Consider the following 12,432-nt stretch of genomic DNA (forward strand, 5'->3'; position numbering starts at 1 on the left):
AGAGACAGAGAGAGCGGTGAGAGAGAGACGGAAACGGAGAGCACAGGGAAAGAGAGAGAGACAGAGTGGGAAGAGAGAGACACACACAGAGAGTGGGGAGGGAGAGAGAGAGAGACAGAGAGAATGGAGAGAGAGCACAGGGAGAGAGAGAGAGACAGAGAGAGATAAACAGAGAGCGGGGAGGAGAGACAGAGAGCAGAGAGAGAGAGAGAGCAGGGAGAGAGAGTGACAGAGCTGGGAAGAGACAGAGAGAGGGGGGAGAGAAAGAGACAGAGAGAGTGGGGGGGGGGGGAAGAGACAGAGAGAGAGGGGAGGGAGAGAGAGCGCAACAGAGAGAACGGAGAGAGACAGAGAGAGCAGGAAGAGAGAGAGAGATACACAGAGAGAGTGGGGAGGGAGAGAGAGAGACAGAGAGAATGGAGAGAGAGAGAGAGAGAGTGGTAAGGCGTTGGCGTAGTTGTATTGTCACTGGACGAGTAACCCAGAGACACAGGGTATTGCTCTGTGGACATGGGTTCAAATCCCACCACAGCAGAAGGTGGAATTTGAATTCAATTAATAAAATCTGGAATTAAAAAGCTAGTCAAATGATGGCCATGAAACCATTGTCGATTGTTGTAAAAACCCATCTGGTTCACGAATGTCCTTTAGGGAAGGAAATCTGCTGTCCTTACCTGGTCTGGCCTACATGTGACTCCAGGCCCACAGCAATGTGGTTGACTCTTACATGCCCTCTGAAATGGCCTAGCAAGCCAATCAGCAATGTGGTTGACTCTTACATGCCCTCTGAAATGGCCTAGCAAGCCAACCAGTTGTATCTAACTAGTATGAAGTCAATAAAAAGGAATGAAACCGGGCGGACCACCCGGCATCGACCTAGGCACCGGAAACGACAACGGCAAACCCAGCCCTGTCGACCCTGCAAAGTCCTCATTACTAACATCTGGGGGCTTGTGCCAAAGTTGGGAGAGCTGTACCACAGACTAGTCAAGCAATAGCCTGACATAGTCATACTCACGGAATCATACCTGACAGACAATGTCCCAGACACTGCCATCACCATCCCCGGGTATGTCCTGTCGCACCAGCAGGACAGACCCAGCAGAGATGGCAGCACAGTGGTATACAGTAGGGAGGGAGTTGCCCTGGGAGTCTTCAACATCGACTCTGGACCCCATGAAGTCTCATAGCATCAGGTCAAACATGGACAAGGAAACCACCTGCTGATTACCACCTACCACCCTCCGTCAGCTGATGAGTCAGTACTCTTCCATGTTGAACACCACTTGGAGGAGGCACTGAGGGTGGCAAGGACACTGAATGTACTCTGGGTGGGGGACTTCAATGTCCATCACCAAGAGTGGCTGGGTAGCACCAATATTGCCGAGCTGGCCGAGTCCTAAAGGACATAGCTACTAGACTGGGTATGCGGCAGGTGGTAAGGAGACCAACAAGAGGGGAAAACATACTTGACCTCGTCCTCACCAATCTGCCTGCTGCAGATGCATCTGTCCATGACTGTATTGGTAGGAGTGACCACCGCACAGTCGTTGTGGAGACGAAGACCCGCCTTCACATTGATGATACCCTCCTTCGTGTTGTGTGGCACTACCACCGTGCTAAATGGGATAGATTTCGAACAGATCTAGCAATGCAAAACTGGGCATCCATGAGGTGCTGTGGGCCATCAGCAGCATTGTACTCAACCACAATCTGTAACCTCATGGCCCAGCATATCCCCCACTCTACCATTACCATCAAGCCAGGAGACCAACCCTGGTTCAATGAAGAGTGCAGGAGAGCATGCCAGGAGCAGCACCAGGCATACCTCAAAATGAGGTGTCAACCTGGTGAAGCTACAACACAGGACTATCTGCGTGCCAAACTGCGTAAGCAGCATGTGATAGACAGAGCTAAGCGATCCCATAACCAACGATCAGATCTAAGCTCTGCAGTCTTGCCACATCCAGCCGTGAACAGTGGTGGACAATTAAACAACTGACTGGAGGAGGTGGCTCCACAAATATCCCCATCCTCAATGATGTGGGAGCCCAGCACATCAGTGCGAAAGATAAGGCTGAAGCATTTGCAACAATCTTCAGCCAGAAGTGCCGAGTTGATGGTCCATCTCGGCCTCCTCCTGAAGTCCCCAGCATCACAGATGCCAGACTTCAGCCAATTCGATTCACTCCGCGTGATATCAAGAAACAACTGAAGGCACTGGATACTGCAAAGGCTATGGGCCCTGACAATATTCGGCAATAGTATTGAAGACCTGTGCTCCAGAACTTGCCACGCCCCTAGCCAAGCTGTTCCAGTACAGCTACAACACTGGCGTCTAACCTGCAATGTGGAAAATTGCCCAGGTATGTCCTGTACACAAAAAGCAGGACAAGTCCAACCCAGCCAATCAGTCTACTCTCAATCATCAGTAAAGTGATGGAAGGTGTCATCAACAGTGCCATCAAGCAGCACTTCCTTAGCAATAACCTGCTCAGTGACGCTCAGTTTGGATTCTGCCAGGGCCACTCAGCACCTGACCTCATTACAGCCTTGGTTCAAACGTAAACAAAAGAGCTGAACTCAAGAGGATACTGAAGCAGTCCGTGTAGAAATGCAGCAAGACTTGGACAATATCCAGGCTTGGGCTGATAAGTGGCAAGTAACATTCGCACCTCACAAGTGCCAGGCAATGACCATCTCCAACAAGAGAGAATCTAACCATCTCCCCTTGACATTCAACGGCATTACCATCGCTGAATCCCCCACTATCAACATCCTAGGGGCTTCCATTGACCAGAAGCTGAACTGCAGTAGCCATATAAATACCGTGGCTACAAGAGCAGGTCAGAGGCTAGGAATCCTGCGGTGAGTAACTCACCTCTTGACTCCCCAAAGCCTATCCACCATCTACAAGGCACAAGTCAGGAGTGTGATGGAATACTCTCCACTTGCCTGGATGGGTGCAGCTCCAACAACACTCATGAAGCTCGACACCATCCAGGACAAAGCAGCCCGCTTGATTGGCACCCCATCTACAAACATTCACTCCCTCCACCATCGACGCACAGTGGCAGCAGTGTGTACCATCTACAAGATGCACTGCAGCAACGCACCAAGGCTGCTTAGACAGCACCTTCCAAACCCGCGACCTCTACCAACTAGAAGGACGAGGGCAGCAAATGCATGGGACCACCACCACCTGCAAGTTCCCCTCCAAGTCACACACCATCCAGACTGTTCCTTCACTGTCGCTGGGTCAACATCTTGGAACTCCGTTCCTAACAGCACTGTGGGTGTACCTACCCCACATGGACTGCAGCGGTTCAAGAAGGCAGCTCACCACCACCTTCTCAAGGGCAATTAGGGATGGGCAATAAATGCTGGCCTGGCCAGCGACGCACACATCCCATGAATGAATAAAAAACAACAGAGAGTAGGGAAAGAGAGAGAGACAGAGAGAGCAAGGAGATGGGGGAGTGAGAGAGGGAGACAGAGATAACGGAGAGAGAGAGATTGAGGGGAAGAGACAGAGAGAGAGGGAGCGAGAGACAGAGAAAGCCGGGGGGGGGGGGGGGGGAGACAGTGAGGGATACGAGAACGAGGGGGAGCGAGAGAGATGCAGAGAGGGGGAGAGCGAGTAGCAGGGAGGGAGAGGGGAGAGAAAGAGATCAAGATCACTACTGACAGATGGACATCTATACAGAATACTCCACAACTCTACATCAAGTGTTCGAGCAGAGATTGAATACTTATGCAAGCAAAAACAATGTCAGGTATTTCACTAAAACTATGTTCAACATAGTGATGAGAAAGTAAGCCAAAAATTCTTTCATTTATTGCTCATCCCTAATTGCCCTTGAGAAACTGAGTGGCTTGCTAGGTCATTTCAGAGGGCATTTAAGAGTCAAACACATTGCTGTGGGTCTGGATTCACATGTAGGCCAACAGATTTCCTTCCCTAAAGGACATTAGTGAACCAGATGGGTTTTTACAACAGTTGACAATGGTTTCATGGTCACCATTAGACTAGCTTTTTAATTCCAGATTTAATTTAATTCAAATGTCACCATCTGCTGTGGTGGGATTTGAACCCATGTCCCCAGAGCATTAGCCTGGGCCCCTGGATTACTAGTCTCGCGACATTACCACTACGACACCACCTCCCCCAATTAGTCCTCTCATTTAAAGTTTCTTCACAACAATGCATGTCTGTTGTTATTTTGATTAATTGTAAGATACATTTTTAATGCCTTTATCTTTTTGAAATTTTCTGACATGCCCCCTAAGTAGGTCAAAAATGGTCATGTGGTCCCCCACGTGAAAAGGTTGGACACCCCTGGTTTAAACTATTCACTTTCTGGGCCAGAGAGGTTGATTAGCAGTCAGTAACAATGAGCACGTCATTAAAGAATACTTGCACTATTAATTACTGCACAACTTTCCGTGGCGACTTTAATGGGCAATTAATATGAAAATGCAACAACTGTATGAACGTCATGGCAATGTTAAGATGGAGCTGCCATTTTTTGTGAAGCTGATCATGGAGTGGCACAAATCATCCAGCAACTTGTGGAGATTTGCAATTCACGGGGTGTCTCTTTTCCACAAGTTACTGGATGATTTGGCACATTCATAATTTTGTGCAGCATTCACATTGTTGTTTTTTCAGCAAATTCCGGCCCATTATTTTTTCCTTTCTCTTGCCAAATTTTTTTCTTCCCATCCTTGGTAAGGCGCAATCCCACAGGAGATGGCCATCCTCAGGCCCTTGATTCAAATGGCTATAATTCTTAAGTGAAACTTGACAGTGAGTATCAACAAGCTATTCAATCACAGGTGAGATGTATCCTGGCCTCATTCAATGTTCTTACAGGCACTTTTCAAACAGCGATCACAAGCTATCAATTGGGAGCAGAATCCCCAGATGATCCCCTTTCACCTTGAGGTGGGTGCTGAGGCCAACTGCAAAAATATGGCCACCAGATCAACTAACTCAGCATTGATTGTGATTTCCAAAGATCTGGGAGCCTTCATTCCTGTATGGTTGGATAAAGTGGCTCAGACACGAGTGCAGCAGTAAGTGGACTTTAAAATCGATAAATGCAATGCAAAGATATTTATTTGAAACAGCAAATTGCATGTGATTAGAAATAAGTTGCAATTTACTAGCTTTTACTATAATAGTTTTATTTTAATTGGGGGCATGACATACAAAGGGACATTTTGACATTTATCCTACCAAGGGTCTTAATACTCATTAGTATATGTAGTAGTAATCTGTATGTAGTCAGCAAAGGATTACGTGAAAGAGTTTTTACTGGTTTTGGGTGGCATTTCAAAAATGTCTTATATTGAAATTAAAATTTGCTACACAAAACCATACTAGTCATATCTTGTTTGTTCGTGGCAACAAAGGTGATAGTGAAAATAATGGACAAATTCAGATGTCACCAGTGTTAAGGATTGAGTTTTTGGCTCAGCTACAAATGTATCAGTGGAAACATCATGCAAAACAGTGCTGAAAATTTTCAGCATATCTGGGAAATAATGTGGTGAATTCAAATACTTCTGACAGAGTACGAGAATGACCCTGAGAGATTCATAAATCAGAATGACCCACCACAGCCGGGGGATAATGAAATGTAGGTAATTACCTCTTCTATTGTAACGTAATAAACTGATATGAAATTTGTGATACGGCCATCAGCAGTATTTTCCTATTGCTGATGGTATAGTGTAAAATGTCATACTTCAGTCCTGTTTGACAGTGATCATGATATTGTACCAGGCTTATTGATTTAAGAACTGTTTCCCCTTACCTCTTGTTGGGGTCTGACTCCACAGATGGCAGTTGCCCTCTGGTAGCTTGTCCAACTGGCCACCATTCATATACAAGGTTTGACAGTGAGTATCAGCAGGTTATTTGACTGCGTGAAGCATCACATCCCAATTTAGCCTTTTCTTCATCCAACATCCATGCACAGCACTTCCAGCAAGTCTCACTATTAATTTTGGAAGCAGAAGCTCTGGCCAGTTTTACTCTTCCTATTCAGCTACTCAACATATACGTTCAGAGGGAAATTTGGAGAAGCGAATGTAATTATCTTTATGTCTTAATGCAAGTAAGGTATTTATTTCCCTTCTCTATATATTTTATTTTTCTTCAACATCGAAACAAAAATGTAGATAAGGGATATGGAGTAAAGGTGGGTGAAAGGAGTTGAGATCAATCATAATCTAATAGAATGATCTAATTGGAGCAGGACTGAGGAGTTGAACAGGAATAGGTGTAGGCCAATGCCACTATGGTTCTATGTAGAGGCAATTACAAAACTAAAACCAACATATGTTAATAATATACCAAAGAGCTACTTCAAATTTCTCAGTCTGTCTTCTCAGCACTTTAACTATGAAAAAAACCAAGTAGATTTTCCACAGCATTGCTTATGTAAACACTGAGTTCTGTAGTTTCTAGTACTTACTGCAGTCCAGTTGTCGTCCTAATGCAACCAAATTTCTCCATAAGTATAATGCAGCAAATTTACTTAAGCAATACATCATATGGTGGATATGAGATAAAGTATTACTCAGCTGACTGACACTCAATGGTGTAGGACTTCACTGATATAGTAGGGTGAATTTTATGCTGTCCCCGTGTCAGGTTTGGAGATGGGAGAGCATAAAATCGGGCAGAATGGTGAAGGGGGGGAGCTCCGCCACCTTCCTGCTTCCACCAAATTAAGTCCAAGCCTGTGAACAGCCTTTCCACCCCACTGTCAATTGAGACCCTTAAGTGGGCAATTAATGCCTAATTAAGGGGCTCATCCCGCCTCCGGAATTAGTCAAGTGGTGGGCAGCCTGTCGCAGCATGGGGAGCACGCCAAGCAAACCCATGTGAGTTGCTTGCTGGCTTGGGTGGGGGTGGGGTTCCCTCACTAAAAGGCTGTAAGTGCCTGAACGAGGAACCCGGCATCAGGAAAAGAGGGGCCCACTGACAGCCAGCCCCTGCCCTTGCTGCCAACCCCCCTACACCCACCACCCCGCGACACCTCTCCCACTGTGACTTGTGTGTGGTCTAGTTCCAGCGCCTTGGATGAATCCAGTACCAGCAGCAGCCACCATTTCCGCAGTGGTGCTGCTCAGTCAAAGAGCTGCCAGCTTCTGATTGTCCAACAGCTTTTAGCAGGGGCTGCCAGGGCCCTTGATCCCGGGGACGGTTCACTGCTGTTCAGGTACGTAGCTAATTGGCACTTGATTTGGTGGGTCTTCCCCAGAGGAGGCTACGCGGAGCTCTCACCGATGCTTTTGCTGGTGGTCGAGACCCCTGTCGCCAAGACAAAATCCCGGCCAATGGGTGTAATTTTAATGGCAGTCTTCCATTTACTCTGGAAAATGGGTCGGCCAGCAGTTAAAAATTGAAAAAAAAACACCCGCCCATCGGCCACTCATTTAGTTGAATGTAATTTTCAGGTGGGCCTCAAAATGGGCAACCAGCGCTCCAGCTCTACAGAGGCATTTTGTTTAGCAATGGGTGTAGTCTGCCTTGCACCTGTTCCATCCCTTGATACCAGGTGTCAAGTGATCTAACTGTTGGTTTTTAAAACCACTGGAGGCTGCTCAGTAAACAGCCCGAAAAGATTTTGTGTCATGATTTTTCTGCGGCCACAAAAATATTTAGGCCCATTGTTATCTGCTCATTGGCTGTCCAACATTTGGTGCCTGATGTCTGGCTCGACTGCACAGAGGAGATGCTGCATTCTTGACCTCTGCTGTCCCTCAGCAGTGAGCAGCACCCACTGAACCAAAGTATTCAGATGAGACCCACTTTGAGAATGGTTTGGGCCTCTTATTGCAGCCCTGAGGCAGGTGTAACGTATGACCTGACCACTGCCTGCTCAATACGAATATACGAACGTATGAATTAAGAGCAGGAGTAGGCCACTTGGACCCTCGAACCTGCTCCGCCATTCAGTAAGTTCATGGTTGAACTGATTTCTCCACATTACCACCTACCCCCGATAACCTTCCACCCCCTTGCTTATCAAGAATCTATCTACCTCTGCCTTAAAAAATTCAAAGACTCTGCTTCTATCGCCTTTTGAGGAAGAGAATTCCAAAGACTCATGACCCTTTGAGAGAAAAAATTTCTCCTCATCTCTGTCTTAAATGGGTGACCCCTAATTTTTAAACAGTGACCCCTAGTTCTAGATTCCCCCACAAGGGGAAACATCCTTTCCACATCCACCCTGTCAAAACCCCTCAGGATCTTATATGTTTTAATCAAGTTGCCTCTCACTCTTCTAAATTCCAGTGGATGCAAGCCTAGCCTATCCTGTCTTTCCTCGTAAGACAGCTGCCTGTCCAATCTTTCCTCGTAAGACAGCCGGCCCATTCCAGGTATTAATCTAGTAAACCTTCTCTATACTGCCTCCAATGCATTTACATCCTTCCTTAAATAAGGAGACCAGTACTGTACACAGTACTCCAGATGTGGTCTCACCAATGTCCTGTATAGCTGAAGCATAATCTCCCTACTTTTGTATTCAATTCCCCTTGCGATAAATGATAACATTCTGTTAGCTTTCCTAATTACGTGCTGTACCTGCATACTAACCTTTTGCGATTCGTGCACTAGGACACCCAGATCCCTCTGCATTTCAGAGCTCTGCAATCTCTCACCATTTAGATAATATGCTTCTTTTTTATTCTTCCTGCCGCAGTGGCCAATTTCCCACTTTCCCACATTATACTCCATTTGTCAGGTCTTTGCCCACTCACTTAACCTATCTATGTCCCTTTGTAGCCCCCTTATGTCCTCTTTACAAGTTACTTTCCTACCTATTTTTGTGTCATCAGCAAATTTCGCAATCAAAGTTTTGGTCCCTTCATCTAAGTCACTTATATAAATTGTAAAAGGTTGAGGCCCCAGCACAGATCCCTGTGGCACACCACTCGTTACATCGTGCCAACCAGAAAATTACCCATTTATGCTTACTCTCTGTTTCCCGTTAGCTAGCCAATCTTCTATCCATGCCAATATGTTACCCCCTACACCATACAATAATCTTTGATGTGGCACCTTATCAAATGCCTTCTGCAAATCTAAGTACAATACATCTACTGGTTTCCCTTTATCCACAACACATGTAACTCCCTCAAAGAACTCATATAAATTGGTTAAACATGATTTCCCTTTCAGAAATCCATGTTGACTCTGCCTGTTTACCTTGTGCTCCAGTTGAAAATTGTGCCCAATATCTGTAATATTGGCCTGAATTTTGTAATAGGAATAACAGTGAAGCTATCTACGCTCACCATTATTAACGTGTAAAGCCCACATGCACAGTTAAATGTGGAAATCAGGAAGATGCTGCCCAAGCTGGTCTGCTCATCCAGAAGCTTTGTTTCAATAGTACCTCGCTGAAAGACTCGTCATTCAAATATATGAAGGGCATGAATTTGGCTGCCTACCTGCTAGACACGCCAGAAAGTGTTAGAGCTTGTCTATTCAGGTATAAGTAACTTTTTAATAGTACGATAAGTCTTAATTACTGCCAAACAACTTCTCTGGCCCTGAAAATTGCCTTCTACAAGTGTGGCGTCTCAGTCCAGCGGATTTTAATTATTGTTGGAAATTTTAAAAAATTTAAAAGTTTCAACTTTTTCCTCGCTTTTATTTCTCTCTCTTGATCCATCTTCCTTTCCTACTGTTCATGTTATTTCTGTACATAATTTTGCATTGAATTATATATTTTAGCCAATACTTTGTGCTTCAGACTCAGTGCTGTTATTAATAATTCTTTAATCTGATTAGTTAAGGAAATACACAGCTTCTTGCCCTGTTCATACAGATCTCAAATGTCCTGTAGAGGGCGCTGTACCAGATGGCTCTGTAATTGCACATGTTCCAGTGCAAAATCCCCCCAAAATATCTGTGGGCAAGTGAAGCGTAATGGACAGCTGGCACCGTTGACCCCAAAATCCAGGCTCAATATTTTCTTGCTTACTTATGTTGCTTGCTTCCCAAAAGCATCTTGCTCTCAGTTACTTGAATTATATTTTTGTTCTACTGCTAATTTTTTTTTATTCATTCGTGGGATGTGGATGTCGCTGGCTAGACCAACATTTATTGTCCATCCCTAATTGCCCTTGAGAAGGTGGTGGTGAGCTGCCTTCTTGAACCACTATTGACTTTGCAGCAGTTTGAGACAACTAAATGCATTGCTAGGCCATTTCAGAACACAGTTAGGAGTCAACCACATTGCTGTGGGTCTGGAGTCACATGTAGGCCAGACCAGGTAAGGACGGCAGATTTCCTGCCCTAAAGGGCAAGAGTGAACTAGATGGTTTTTTTTTACAACAACCGATAATGGTTTCATGGCCATCATTATACTAGCTTTTAATTCCAGATTTATTAATTGAGTTCAAACTCCACCTTCTGCCGTGGTAGGATTCGAAACCATGTCCCCAGAGCAATATCCTGGGTCTCTGGGTTACTAGTCCAGTGACAATACCATTACATTACCGCCTCTCCCATCATTTGGAATTTGAGTATTTGCCTATGATTGACACACTTTATTTGTTGAATCTTCATTTCTCCCTCCCTCCCCAAAACTTTACCTTTTTTCATTAATTTGCATGATGAAAAAAGGTAAAGTTTTCTTCCCTTCTATATTTCCTACAAAAGCCTTCTTATTCTTGTGCAAGCTGTCTTTAATTTAGCATTCCACCAGAAGCTAGTTTTCCCACTTCTGTGACTTCAATGACCAGCATGTTGAGCAGCTGGTCATTCGGCATGGTCCAGGTCAGGCTACAGGTCTGATGCACTAACCGACTGACAGCATAGATTCTGCAACAAACTACCTCTTAAACATCTTCCTCTAACCCAAGCACAAAGTTCAGTCCCTCCTCAGCGATACCAAAAATCTCATCCCAATTATGTGAGCTCAGAATTTTTACTTAAAAACTGTATAAAACTCTGATATTTGTAAATTTTCTGCTTGGTAATCAAACTCTACATGGTATCACAGTACACTTTGAATATTATCATTCCTCAGAGTCAGGGTGAAAAACAAGTTTCGGCTTGATTCATTGATAGTAGTTTTGCCTCTGAGTCAGAAGATTGTAGGTTAAAGCTGCACCCACAAACCACCACCCCCCACCCCGCGCATCCCCATGCCACCCCCCCTCAGCCAAACCCCCAGGAATTCAGCATATAAGCATATAATGCAGGTCATAGTGAGGGAGTGCTGCTTTGTCAGAGGTGCTGTATTTTGGATGTGGTGTTAAATTAAGATCTTTTCAGATGAATGTAAAAGATCCTGTGGTACTATTCAGAGAAGAACTAGAAATGCTGGTCAATATTCATTCCTCAGCTATCACCACCAAAACTACTTATTTGTTCATTTGCTTTTTGTAGGATGTTGATGTGTGTGAATTGGCTGCTGTATTTGTCTACAAAATAATGGTAACTACATTTCAAAAGTAGTTCATTGGAAGTCCATTAGGACATTTTGAGGATGTGAAAGGTGCTATATAAATGCAACTTCTCAAGTAGACGAAAACTGGAAATCCCCAGTCACCTAAAGCTCAGGTGAAATTTGCATCTCTAGAATTGAAGCCTATCTCAACACCTAATCCCTAGCCCAGACAAAGGACAAGGCCTAGGAAAGAGAAACTTCCTTCAGGCATTTTTAGCATCAAATGAGCAATTCTATGTATAATTTAACTAATGTTAGAACTGTATATTTTTATGTCTGTTGTGTTATAAGTGTTCCGTTTAGCTGTATACACTGAATTATTGAAAAAGCACATGGTGACAAAAAGGTTGACAATATTAACTGATCAATTTGATTGGATTAAGAAAAATCTTTTTGTGATTTGTTTGAATTGTATTCTAGTGCTTGCTTATCATAGACTGGATGCTTTTTTACCTGTTTAGCAAATTGTTTTTTGATTGCTTCACATTTAGTCAATGGGATATTTGAGCTCATCATCATGTCTCTTCCCCTTCTTCTCTTTGGCCTCCTTGTCTCGGGAGACAATGGGTAAGCGCCTGGAGGTGGTCAGTGGTTTGTGAAGCAGCGCCTGGAGTGGCTATAAAGGCCAATTCTAGAGTGACAGACTCTTCCACAGGAGCTGCGGATAAAATTGTTTAAAGATAGTTAAAGTAAACCAATCACAATTTATTTCCTCTGTAGAATGTATCATGGTTTAAGGTGTGATACTTTTGCTGAGTGATACACTGAGGTGTGACAACTTTGAGAAATGCCTTTTAATTGTAAAGATGACAATGTAAGGATAATTTTACCAATGTGCTCTCCTAGTGCAGAGCTTTGACTGGCAGGAGCACTTGTTGGAAATTCAAGTGCAAGCTCCTCATGCTTTTCCAACCATTAATATTGCTGGACTTATGCTCAAATTCCGGGT

General features: G+C 44.4%; 1 protein-coding gene across 3 annotated transcripts in view; it reads left to right on the plus strand.

Annotated features, from left to right (window-relative positions):
* Positions 1 to 12,432, plus strand: part of pde11al (phosphodiesterase 11a, like) — a 401,215-nt gene that overhangs the window by 170,324 nt on the left and 218,459 nt on the right. The gene's annotated exons all lie outside the window — the stretch shown is intronic.

The sequence above is a fragment of the Heterodontus francisci genome, chromosome 2 (genome assembly GCF_036365525.1).
Source record: "Heterodontus francisci isolate sHetFra1 chromosome 2, sHetFra1.hap1, whole genome shotgun sequence".
Taxonomy (NCBI): Eukaryota; Metazoa; Chordata; class Chondrichthyes; order Heterodontiformes; family Heterodontidae; genus Heterodontus; species Heterodontus francisci.